A 13,415-nucleotide genomic window follows, 5' to 3' on the forward strand; every position below is an offset into this window, starting at 1 on the left:
AAGGAACCTATGCCAGACTCCTATTTATTGACTACAGCTCAGCCTTCAACACTATTATTCCCACGAAACTCATCTCCAAACTCAGTGGCCTGGGCCTCAGTTCCTCCCTCTGTGACTGGATCCTGAGCTTCCTAACTCACAGACCACAATCAGTAAGGATAGGCAACAACACCTCCTCCACAACTATCCTCAACACCGGTGCCCCACAAGGCTGTGTTCTCAGCCACTTAGTATACTCCTTATACACCTATAACTGTGTGGCCAAATTCCCCTCCAACTCAATTTTCAAGTTTGCTGACGACACCACCGTAGTGGGTCGGACCTCAAACAATGATGAGACAGAGTACAGGAATGAGATAGAGAATCTGGTGAACTGGTGCGGCAACAATAATCTCTCCCTCAATGTCAGTAAAAGTGAGCGACTTCAGGAAGTGTAGTGGAAGACATGCCCCTGTCTGCATCAATGGGGACAAAGTGGAAATGGTCGTGAGCTTCAGGTTTCAAGGTGTTCAGATCACCAACAATCTGTCCTGGTCCCTCCAAGCCAACATCCATTGACTCCATTTACATTTCCCAGCAAGAGCATGTCTTCCATCCCAGAAGCCTTGGCCAAACCTGTATCCGAGGTCACCATTGCAGACGTCAGATCAGCGTTCTCGAAAGTCAACCCACGGAAAGCGACTGGCCGGGATGGGGTAGCCGGACGAGCACTCAGATCCTGCGCGGATCAGTTGGCGGGGGTATTCGCAGACATCTTCAACCTCTCTTTACAGCAATCTGAGGTCCCTATCTGCTTCAAGAAGATGACCATCATCCCGGTACCAAAGCAAAACCAAGCAGTGTGCCTTAATGACTATCATCCAGTGTCTTTGACATCCATCATTATGAAGTTCTTCGAAAGGATAGTCATGGCACAAATCAATTCCAACCTCCCGGACTACCTGGATCCACTACAGTTCGCCTACCGCCGCAACAGGTCCACAGCAGATGCCATCTCCCTGGCCCTGCACTCAACCCTGGAAAACCTAGATAACAAAGACACTTATGTCAGACTCCTATTTATTGACTACAGCCCAGCCTTCAATGCCATTATTCCTATAAAACTCAACTCCAAACTCCATGGCCTGGGCCTCAGCACCTCCCTCTGCGACTGGATCCTAGACTTCCTAACCCACAGACCCACAGTAAGGATAGGCAACAACACCTCCTCCACAATCATCCTCAACTGGCACCCCGTAAGGCTGTCCTCAGCCCCATACTATATTCCTTTTACACTGATGACTGTGCAGCCAAATTCCCCTCCAATTCGATTTTCAAGTTTGCTAACGACACCACCGTAGTGGGCCGGATCTCAAACAATGATGAGACTGAGTACAGGAAAGAGATAGAAATTCTGGTGAACTGGTGAGATGACAATAATCTCTCCCTCAATGTCAGTAAAAGTCATCGACTTCAAAAGCATAGTGGAGAACATGCCCCTATCTACATCAACGGGGATGAAGTGGAAATGGACAGGGGCTTCAAGTTTCTAGTTGTCCAAATCACCAACAACCTGTCCTGGACCCTCCATGCTGAGGCTATAGTTATGAAAGTCCACCAATGCCTCTACTTTCTCAGGAAGTTAAGGAAATTTAGCACGTCCACCACGACTCTCACCAACTTTTACAGATGCACCATAGAAAGCATTCTTTCTGGTTGTATCACAGCCCGGTATGGCTCCTTCTCTGCCCAAGACCGCAAGAAACTACAAAGGGTCACGAATGAAACCCAGTCCATCACCCAAACTAGTCTCCCATTCATTGACTCCCACTGCCTCAGAAAAGCAGCCAGCATAATCAAGGACCCCACACACCCCGGACATTCTCTCTTCCACCTTCTTCAGTCGGGAAAAAGATACAAAACTCTGAGATCATACACCAACTGACTCAAGAACAGCTTCTTCTCTGCTGCCATCAGACCTTTGAATGGACCTACTGTATATCACACACACTGGACATAACCTCTTCCACCTTTTTCCGTCGGGAAGAAAGTACAGAAGTCTGAAAACATGAATCAATCGACTAAAGAACAGTTTCTTCCCTGTTGCCATCAGGGCGGCACAGTAGCACAGTGGTTAGCACTGCTGCTTCACAGCTCCAGGGTCCCGGGTTCGATTCCCGGCTCGGGTCACTGTCTGTGTGGAGTTTGCACATTCTCCTCGTGTCTGCGTGGGTTTCCTCCGGGTGCTCCGGTTTTCTCCCACAGTCCAAAGATGTGCGGGTTAAGTTGATTGGCCAGGTTAAAAAAAATTGCCCCTTAGAGTCCTGGGATGTGTGGATTAGTGGGTAAAATATGTGGGGGTAGGGCCTGGGTGGGATTGTGGTTGGTGCAGACTTGATGGGCCGAATGGCCTCCTTCTGCACTGTAGGGTTTCTATGATTTCAGACTGTTGAATGAACGTATTATATATTAAGCTGATCTTTCTCTACACCCTAGCTCTGACTGTAACACTATATTCTGCACCCTCTCCTTTCCTTCTCCACTATGTACTCTATGAACGGTATGCTTTGTCTGTATAGCGCGCAAGAAACAATACTTCTCACAATACACGTGACAATAATAAATCAAATCAAATCAAGATTTGGCACTTGGGTATCTGTGGGTTTTGACCTGGTCCTCTTTCCCCACGGCAATCAAACCACTTGGCCTGTCCCAGCCGAGTACCACCCTCTCCGTTTTACCTAAAGTTAAGTGAAACATTTTTAAAGCATAAACATGTTATAAAGTTTTGTAACAGATTCCTTTTTTTAATTCATTTGTGGGATATGGGCGTCACTGTCTGTATTGCCCACCCCTTGTTGCCCTTGAATTAAGTAGCTTGCTAGGCCAATTCAGAGTCAGCCCCATTGCTGTGGCTCTGGAGTCACACGCAGGGCAGACCAGGTAAGGATGGCAGATTTCCTTAAAGGACCAGATAGGTTTTTTCTGGCAATTGACAATTTTTTTCATGGTCATCAGTAGATTTTTAATTCCAGATATTTTTTATTGAATTCAGGTTCAATTTGAATAGGGGAATTTCACAGTAACTTCATTGCAGCGTTAATGTAAGCCTTACTTGTGACTAACAAATAAACTTTAACTTTCCAACATCTGCTGTGGTGGGATTCGAACCCAAGTCCCCAAAACACTAACTGAGTTTCTGGATTAATAGTCTAGTGATAATACCACTTGGCCATCACCTCCCTTTCTGCAAGTAGTGCTGGTGGGGTGATCCTTCCTGCTGTTTAGTAATGTTCCATTGTGTGGGGTTAAGAGGAAGGGCACAAGCTGGGAAATGAAGGGTCCAAATGGCAGCGTTGATGTCAAATCAACATTGTACGCTGATTGACCTTCTCTGCAATTGGGTGTGTGCAAGCGTTATTGCCTTTATCAATGTGGCTTTGCCTCAGCAGTGTGCATACATGTAAGGGGCACCATTTTGGAAGCACAGAGAGTCTCATAGCAACCAAAGAAGAGACATAATCAAACCTAGAAGAAATTTGACTCTGAGCACAATGAGGTTGTACTTTCTCTACCCACTAGGTGGCAATGCAAGTCTACATTGGATTTTAACAACAGCCATGACGCAGGAAGTCTGCAATCTGAGAGAAATCCTCTGCAATCCTTTCCCAAAATACAAGAGGTGTAACAGTGCAGGCTTGGGGGAAATTTAGAAATTTTTAAAGTTTATTTATTTGTGTCATAAGTAGGCTTACGTGAGCACTGCAATGAAGTTACTGTGAAAATCCCCTAGTCGCCACACTCCGGCACCTGTTCGGGTACACTGAGGGGGAATTTAGCATGGCCAATGCACCTAACCAGCACGTCTTTCAGACTGTGGGAGGAAACCGGAGTACCCGGAGGAAACCCACTTGCCTACGGCTTCAACAACACTCAAAATGCTTGACACCATCCAAGATAATCTCCCTCCCAGAGTACTTAAGGAAGTGGCCTCAGAAATAGTGGATGCATTGGTAGTCACTTTCCAAGATTCCATAGAGTCTGGAACAGTTCCTACGGATTGGGGGGTAGCTATTGTAACTCCACTATTTAAAAAGGGAGGTTGAGGGAAAACAGGAAATTATAAACCTGTTACAGACAACCTGACGTCAGTAATTGGCAAAATTCTAGAGACGATGATAAAAGATTTAATAGTAAAACACTTGGAAAACAGTGGCAGATTCAGACAGAATCAGCATGGATTTACAAAAGGAAAATCATGCTTGACAAATCTACTGGAAATTTTTGAGGATGTAACCAGCAGAGTTGATGAGAGGGAGCCGATGGATGTGGTTTATTTGGACTTTCAGAAGGTTTTCGATAAAGTTCCACATAAGAGATTAGCGTGTAAAATTAAAGCACATGGGATTGGAGATAATGTATTTTTGATGGATAAAAAATTGGCTGTCAGACAGGAAACAAAGAGGTATTTTTCTGAATGGCAGGCAGTGACTAGTGGGGTGCCACAGGGATCAGTGGTCGGACCTCAGCTACTCACTATATATATTAATGATTTGAAAGAGGGAACTAAATATAATATCTCCAAATTTGCAGATGACACAAATCTAGGTGGGAGGGTGAGCTGTGAGGAGGATGCAGAGATCTTCAGTGTGATTTGGACAAGCTGAGTGAGCGGGCAAATGATTGGCAGATGCAGTATAATGTGGATAAATGTGAGGTGATCCATTTTGGCAGCAAAAAGAGGAAGGCAGATTATTATCTGAATGGCTATAAATTGAGAGAGAGAATCGTACAACGAGATCTGGGTGTCCTTGTACACCAGTCCCTGAAGGTAAGCATGCAGGTGCAGCAGGCGGTAAAGAAGGCAAATGGTATGTTGGCCTTCATAGTGAGAGAATTCGAGTACAGGAGCAGGGATGTCTTGCTGCAATTATACAGGGCCTTGGTGAGACCACACCTGGAATGTTTTGTGCAATTTTAGTTTTCTTATCTGAGGAAGGATCATAGAATCCCTACAGTGCAGAAAGAGGCCATTCGGCCCATCAAATTTGCACCGACCACAATCCCACCCAGGCTCTATTTCCGTAACCCCACATATTTAGCCTGCTAACCTCCCCTGACACTAGGGTCAATTTCACTTGGCCAATCAACCTAACCTGCACATCTTTGGACTGTGGGAGGAAACTAGAGCACCCGGAGGAAACCCACACAGACACAGGGAGAATGTGCACACAGATAGTGACCCGAGGCTGGAATTGAGACCAGGTCCCTGGTGCTGTGTTCTTGCTATGGACGCAGTGCAGCAAAGGTTTACCAGGCTGATTTCTGGAATGGTGGGAAAGGAGAGATTGAGTTGGTTTGGATTGTATTCGCTTGAGTTCAGAAGAATTAGTGGGGATCTCATAGAAATCTATAAAATTTGAACAGGACTAGACAGGGTAAGATGCAGGAAGGATGTTCCCGATGGTGGGGAAGTCCAGAACAAGGGGTTATAGTCTGAGAATACGGGTTAACCATTTGGGACCGAGATGAGGAGAAATTTCTTCATCCAGAGACTGGTGGGCCTATGAAATTCACTACCACAGAAAGCAGTTGAGGCCAAAACATTGTAGGTTTTCAAGAAGGACTTATATATTGCTCTTGGGGCTAAAGGATAAAAGAATATAGGTGGAGTGGGGGGGGGGGGGGGCAGTGGGAACAGATTACTCAATTGGGGGATCAGCCATGATCATAATCATAGAATCATAGAATCATACAGGGCAGAAGAGGCCCTTTGGCCCATCGAGTCTGCACCGGCACACGAGAAACACCTGAACTCTCACCTAATCCCATCTGCCAGTACTTGATTCTTAATAAATGGAGGAGCAGGCTCGAAGGGCCAAAAGGCTTACTCCTGCTCCTATTTTCTATATTTCTATGAAGCAGCCTACTTGAGGCAGCATAGTGGTTAGCACTGCTGCCTCACAGTGCCAGGGACCCAAATTCAATTCCCAGCTCGGGTCACTGCCTGTGTGGAGTCTGCACATTCTTCCCATGTCTGCGTGGGTTTCCTCCGGGTGCTCCGGTTTCCTCCCACAGTTCAAAGACGTGCAGGTTAGGTGGATTGGCCATGCTAAATTCTCCCTCAGTGTGCCCGAACAGGCGCCGGAGTGTGGCGACTAGGGGATTTTCACAGTAACTTCATTGCAATGTGAATGTAAGTCTACTTGTGACTTATAAATAAACTTTCTTGATTGGCATCCCAATCCACAAACATTCACTCCCTCCACCACCAACGCACAGTGGTAACGTGTGTACCATCTACAAGATGCACTGCAGCAACTTACCAAGGCTTCTTCGGCAGCACCTTCTAAACATGCGACCCCTTCCTTCTAGAAGGCCAAAGGCAGCAGACACATGGGAACGAAACCACCTGCAAGTTCCCCTCCAAGTCACCCACCATCCTGACTTGGAAATATTTTGCTGTTTCTTCACTGTTGCTGGGCCAAAATCCTGGAACACCCTTCCTAACAGCACAGTGGGTGTACCTACCCATCACATGGACTGCAGCAGTTCAAGAAGGCAGCTCACCACCATCTTCTCAAGGGCAATTAGGGATGGCCTAACCAGTGAAGCTTGTATCCTTCGAGTGAATAAAACATAAAGGCATGGTTAGGGATGCGAAAGCGGCACTGTCAAATTAGTCACTTGCTTTCCATACCATCAGTTGTTTGCATATTGGCGATAAATGTGATTTTGCTTGGTTTTGCCATCCACTCCTCCATTTTCCCGCCACTGCCCTGGTGTCCAATTTCAACTCACATCATCTCCAACATTACAGTGTACATTAATGATCTAGATGTGAATATGGGAGAGGCATGATTGGTAAGTTCACAGATGAATCAAAAATTGTCATGTGGTAAATAATGGAGAGGAAAGTCTTTGATTACAGGATGATATGGACGGGCTGGTTAAATGGACAGAACAGCAGCAAATGGAATTTAACCCTGAAAAGTGTGAGGTGGTGCACTTTGGGAGGACTAACAAGGCAGGGGAATATACGATGAACGGTAGGACCCTCGGAAGTACAGAGGACCAAAGGGACCTTGGGTGTATGTCCATAGATTCCTGAAGGCCGCAGGACAGATAGATAAGTTGGTTTAAGATAGCATATAGGGTACTTGCCTTTATTAGCTGAGGCATAGATTATAAGAGCAGGGATGTTATCATGGAGCTATATGAGTCGCTTGTTAGGCCACAGCTAGAGTACTGTGTGCAGTTCTGGTCGCCACACTATAGGAAGGATGTGATTGCAATGGAAAGGTTGCAGAGAATATTCTTTAGGATGTTGTCTGAGCTGGAACATTTCAGCCATTAAGAGATGCTGGTTAGGCTGGCATTGTTTTCCTCAGAGCAGAGAACAAAGAACAAAGAACAAAGAAAATTACAGCACAGGAACAGGCCCTTCGGCCCTCCAAGCCTGCACCGACTGAACTAAAACCACCTACTCTTCCGGGGACCGTATCCCTCTATTCCCATCCTATTCATGCATTTGTCAAGACGCCCCTTAAATGTCACTACCGTATCCGCTTCCACTACCTCCCCTGGCAGCGAGTTCCAGGCACCCACCACCCTCTGCGTAAAAAACCTGCCTCGTACATCTCCTTTAAATCTTGCCCCTCGCACCTTAAACCTATGCCCCCTAGTAATTGACACTTCCACCCTGGGAAACAGCTTCTGACTATCCACTCTGTCAACGCCCCTCATAATCTTGTAGAAGGCTGAGGAGAAGCCTGATTGAGGTGTACAAAATTAAGAGGGATGAAGACAGGATAGATAGGAAGGAACTTTTACTCTTAGTAGAGGAGTCAATACCCAGGGAACATAGGTTTAAGGTAAGGGGCAGGAGATTCAGAGGGGATTTAAGGAAAAACATTTCACCGAGAGGATGGTGGGAATTTGAAACTCACTGCCTGAAAGGGCGGTGGAGGCAAGAAGTCTCACAACATTCAGGAAGCATTGGAATGAGCACTTGAATCCATAGGACTCTAAGACGTAGAAGAATTAGACCATTCTGCCCATCGAGTCTGCTCTGCCACTCAATGAGATCATGGTACACTGATCTGATCTGATAATCCTCAACTCCACTTTCCCACCTTATCCCCATAACCCTTAATTCCCTTGCTGATTAAAAATCTGTTTATCTCAGCTTCGAACACTCAGCCTCTACAGTCCTCTGCGGTGAAGAATTCCACAGATTCACTACCCTCAGAGAAGAAATTCCTCCTCATCTCTATATTAAATGGGTGACCCCTGTGGTGAACCATCGTTGGTTCCCACCAGGTAGTGCTGAGCCAGGGTCTGGCCAGTACTATGAGTCTGTATATATGTTACTGTTGGGGTTAGGGTTGGGCTGTTCTACATGTTACTGTTGGGGTTAGGGTTGGGCTGTTCTACCTGTAATATAGTTCTTATGGTACATCCCAGTCGGGCTCCGCCTCCTGGGAGAGGTATAAAGGTCACTGCTCTGTCTGGGACCCTTTAGTCTGGGATCGTGTATTATATATGGTAGCTCTATTGTAGTAGTCAATAAAAGCCTTTATTTCCTCAAGCATCTCTAGCCTCGTGAGTTATATCGCGCATCAACCCCTTAGTCTGAGATTATGCTGTCCAGTCCTAGTCTCTCCCATAAGGGGAGACAACCTCTCAGCATCTACCCTGTCAAACCCCGCTACCACCTGTATGCCTCAGCAAGATTGCCTCTCATTCTTCTAAACTCCAATGAGTACAGGTCCAACCTACTCAACCTCTCCTCATTAGAAAATCCCTCCATACCCAGGATCAACCTAGTGAATCTTCTCTGGACTGCCTGAAATTCCAGTATATCTTTCCTTGGATAAGGAGACCAAAACTGTTTGCAATATTCCAGGTGTTTTTTATTTTTTATTAATGTCACAAGTAGGTTTACATTAACACTGCAATGAAGTCACTGTGAAAATCCCCTAGTCGCCACACTTCGGCACCTGTTTGGGTACACTGAGATGGAATTTAGCATGGCCAATGCACCTAACCAGCAGGGCTTTTGGACTGTGGGAGGAAACCGGAGCACCCAGAGGAAACCCACACAGACACGGGGAGAACGTGCAGATTCTGCATAGACAGTGATCCGAACCAGGGAATTGAACCCAGGACCCTGGAGCTGTGAGGCAGCAGTGCTAACCACTGTGGTGTGGTCTAAATAGTGCCTTGCGTAGTTTTAGCAAGGATTCCCTATTTTTACACTCCATTCCCTTTGAAATAAAGGCCACATTCCATTGGCTTTCCCTATTACCTGCTGAACTTGCATGCTGGCTTTTTATGATTTATGCACAAGGGCCCCCAAATCCCTCTGTGCTGCAGCTTTCTGCAGTCTTTCCTCATTTAAATAATATTCAGCTCCTTTATTCTTCCTAACCAAGTGCATAACTTCACATTTTTCTATATTATATTCTATCTGCCAAGTTTTGGCCCACCAACCTCACCTGTCCATATCTTTTTGTTTCACCTCAGCCCTTAACTCCCTACCATAGCATACAAGGTTATGAGCTGGAAAATAGGATTGGAATAGATAGGTGCTTGATGGCTGGCACAGACATGATGGGCCGAAGGGCTTTTTTTGGTGCTGTAAAACTCTGATTCTATGGGAACTGGCTCTTTCCATGCGGGTTTAGCAATACACTGCTTCATGCTATATGCTAACAAGCAGTGCAATGAAACATGGCTACACTGTTCCCCATACCCTATCCTCCCCCACCCACACAAAGAACAAAGAACAGTACAGCACAGGAAACAGGCCCTTCAGCCCTCCAAGCCTGTGCCGCTCCTTGGTCCAACTAGACCAATCGTTTGTATCCCTCCATTCCCAGGCTGCTCATGTGACTATCCAGGTAAGTCTTAAACGATGTCAGCGTGCCTGCCTCCACCACCCTACTTGGCAGCGCATTCCAGGCCCCCACCATCCTCTGTGTAAAAAACGTCCCTCTGATATCTGAGTTATACTTCGCCCCTCTCACCTTGAGCCCGTGACCCCTCGTGATCGTCACCTCCGACCTGGGAAAAAGCTTCCCACTGTTCACCCTATCTATACCCTTCATAATCTTGTACACCTCTATTAGATCTCCCCTCATTCTCCGTCTTTCCACCTTTCCCTCACACTGTCAGGACCCTGTGTTTAGGGAAGTGGCTGAGTTCTTAGTTTCCAGTGGGACCGTTAGGACATGTCTTAACTTTCCGCAGAGAACAATCTGTGTTTAAAACATTCACACGTCCATTCACACATCATCTGCTGCACTCCTCCAATAGTTCCACAATCACGTTGCCTGGGATTGAAATGCAAACACCGATCAAGCAAAGTTTTTGTCGCATGACGTTTTCAAAAAAAGGGGATTCTCACTTCAAGAAGCAAAATGAACAGAGAGGGAGAGAGAAAGAGACAGAATTAACACTTCAGGTCAACGACCTCTCCTCCTGGTCTACATCAACAGTGATGAAGTGGAAATGGTCGAGAGGTTCAAGTTTCGAGGTGTTTCGAGGTGGGATGAGTTGGATGATCAGCCATGATCATAATGAATGACAGAGCAGGCTCGAAGGGCCGAATGGCCTCCTTCTGCTCCTATTTGCTATGTTTCTATGCCTGTGCAACATCCCAACTTTAAGACAGTGCCTCCAAATATGTAGCATGCCCTCAGTCCTGTTAGTAACTCAACTCAAGTTAGATACTTAAATTCTGAACTGGAGTTTAGACCCCACAATCCTCTAACTCGGAAGCAAGTGCTAACATCTAAACTGAGCTCTTGTTGTAACAACAGGGCTTGCAATTCTGTAAGATGCCAGTGAGAAATGTTAGTTCAATGAAAGGTCACAAACTGAAGTGAAATCCCTGCTGTTTGTTTGTTTGTTGAGGGGCCCTTTAAGCATCTGCAAATTACATTACATGTTTGGAAAGAACAGGAATCAGATGCTAGTTGTGGAATGGTTCTCTCTCCCCCCCTTATCGTGTCTGAGAGAACAACATTCCTAAAATGTAATGGATTGTCAGGCAAGTTACACTCTTTTAACTCAAAGACTGTCCTCTGTGTGGAAAACGGGGCAATCTTCCTCACCGACTGGAATGATTGGACGATCTTGTCTCCGACATTTTAAAAGCCTTTTATCTTAAAATATTTTTCTGAGATTTTGTTTGCCTAAATTGTCGCTTTGATTTCTGATTAGAAACTCCAATGCCTTTGTGTAGTTTTGGTCAGAATTATTGATATTATTGTTAATTATGACAGATTTAGATGTTGTGGGAACTTAGAGGAGGCACACTTTCCAAGAAAATTTTAAGATAGAGTAAAAATTACAAACAGGTCATAAAAATCAGACTGTATAATAGCAGGCAATCATCATTTTGTGCCAGGCCATTATTATAACAATCCAATACTAAAGTAAAATTTTCTTCATAATTCCTGGGCTTTTTTTCTGCTTTACTTGTGGAAGATGCTCATAGCAAAGCACTTCAAGCTCTTTCAACTGTCTCATAGAATCATAGAGTCAGTGAGGTTTACATCATAGAAGCAGGCTCTTCGGCCCAACATGTTGATAAGGAGGATGTGCAGGATATTCTGGAGGGTCTGAAAATAGATAAATCCCCTGGTCCGGATGGGATTTATCCAAGGATTCTCTGGGAGGCAAGAGAAGTGATTGCAGAGCCTCTGGCTCTGATCTTCAGGTCGTCGTTGGCCTCTGGTATAGTACCAGAAGATTGGAGGTTAGCGAATGTTGTCCCATTGTTTAAGAAGGGGAACAGAGACTTCCCCGGGAATTATAGACCGGTGAGTCTCACTTCTGTTGTCGGCAAGATGTTGGAAAAAATTATAAGGGATAGGATTTATAGTTATTTGGAGAGTAATGAATTGATAGGTGATAGTCAGCATGGTTTTGTGGCAGGTAGGTCGTGCCTTACTAACCTTATTGAGTTTTTTGAGAAAGTGACCAAGGAGGTGGATGGGGGCAAGGCAGTGGACGTGGTATATATGGATTTTAGTAAGGCGTTTGATAAGGTTCACCATGGTAGGCTTCTGCAGAAAATGCAGATGTATGGGATTGGGGGTGATCTAGGAAATTGGATCAGGAATTGGCTAGCGGATAGGAAACAGAGGGTGGTGGTTGATAGTAAATATTCATCATGGAGTGCGGTTACAAGTGGTGTACCTCAGGGATCTGTTTTGGGGCCACTGCTGTTTGTAATATTTATTAATGATCTGGATGAGGGTATAGTTGGGTGGATTAGCAAATTTGCTGATGACACCAAAGTCGGTGGTGTGGTAGACAGTGAGGAAGGGTGTCGTAGTTTGCAGGAAGACTTAGACAGGTTGCAAAGTTGGGCCGAGAGGTGGCGGATGGAGTTTAATGCGGAGAAGTGTGAGGTAATTCACTTTGGTAGGAATAACAGATGTGTTGAGTATAGGGCTAACGGGAGGACTTTGAATAGTGTGGAGGAGCAGAGGGATCTAGGTGTATGTGTGCATAGATCCCTGAAAGTTGGGAATCAAGTAGATAAGGTTGTTAAGAAGGCATATGGTGTCTTGGCGTTTATTGGTAGGGGGATTGAATTTAGGAGTCGTAGCGTTATGTTGCAACTGTACACAACTCTGGTGCGGCCGCACTTGGAGTACTGTGTGCAGTTCTGGTCCCCACATTACAGGAAGGATGTGGAGGCTTTGGAGAGGGTGCAGAGGAGGTTTACCAGGATGTTGCCTGGTATGGAGGGGAGATCCTATGAGGAGAGGCTGAGGGATTTGGGATTGTTTTCGCTGGAAAGGCGGCGGCTAAGAGGGGATCTTATTGAAACATATAAGATGATTAGAGGTTTAGATAGGGTGGATAGTGATAGCCTTTTTCCTCTGATGGAGAAATCCAGCACGAGGGGGCATGGCTTTAAATTGAGGGGGGGTAGTTATAGAACCGATGTCAGGGGTAGGTTCTTTACCCAGAGGGTGGTGAGGGATTGGAATGCCCTGCCAGCATCAGTAGTAAATGCGCCTAGTTTGGGGGCGTTTAAGAGATCCGTAGATAGGTTCATGGACGAAAAGAAATTGGTTTAGGTTGGAGGGTCACAGTTTTTTTTTTAACTGGTCGGTGCAACATCGTGGGCCGAAGGGCCTGTTCTGCGCTGTAATGTTCTATGTTCTATGTTCTATGTCCATGCCGCTCTTTTCTTACCACTAAGCTAGTCCCAATTGCCTGCGTTTGACCCATATCCCTCTGTACCAATCTTACCCATTTAACTGTCTAAATAAAACAACTCTCTTAATTCCTCCTAACATTTACCAAAAGGTGAATAATGCTTTGGATGAAGGTAAACTTCAGAACTTTGACTACAATGTGCCTTGCAAACCTTTTTTAAGGTTGGAGGTAGTCGTAATGGATGTTTGCAG

Source organism: Mustelus asterias, chromosome 1 (genome assembly GCF_964213995.1).
Source record: "Mustelus asterias chromosome 1, sMusAst1.hap1.1, whole genome shotgun sequence".
NCBI lineage: Eukaryota > Metazoa > Chordata > Chondrichthyes > Carcharhiniformes > Triakidae > Mustelus > Mustelus asterias.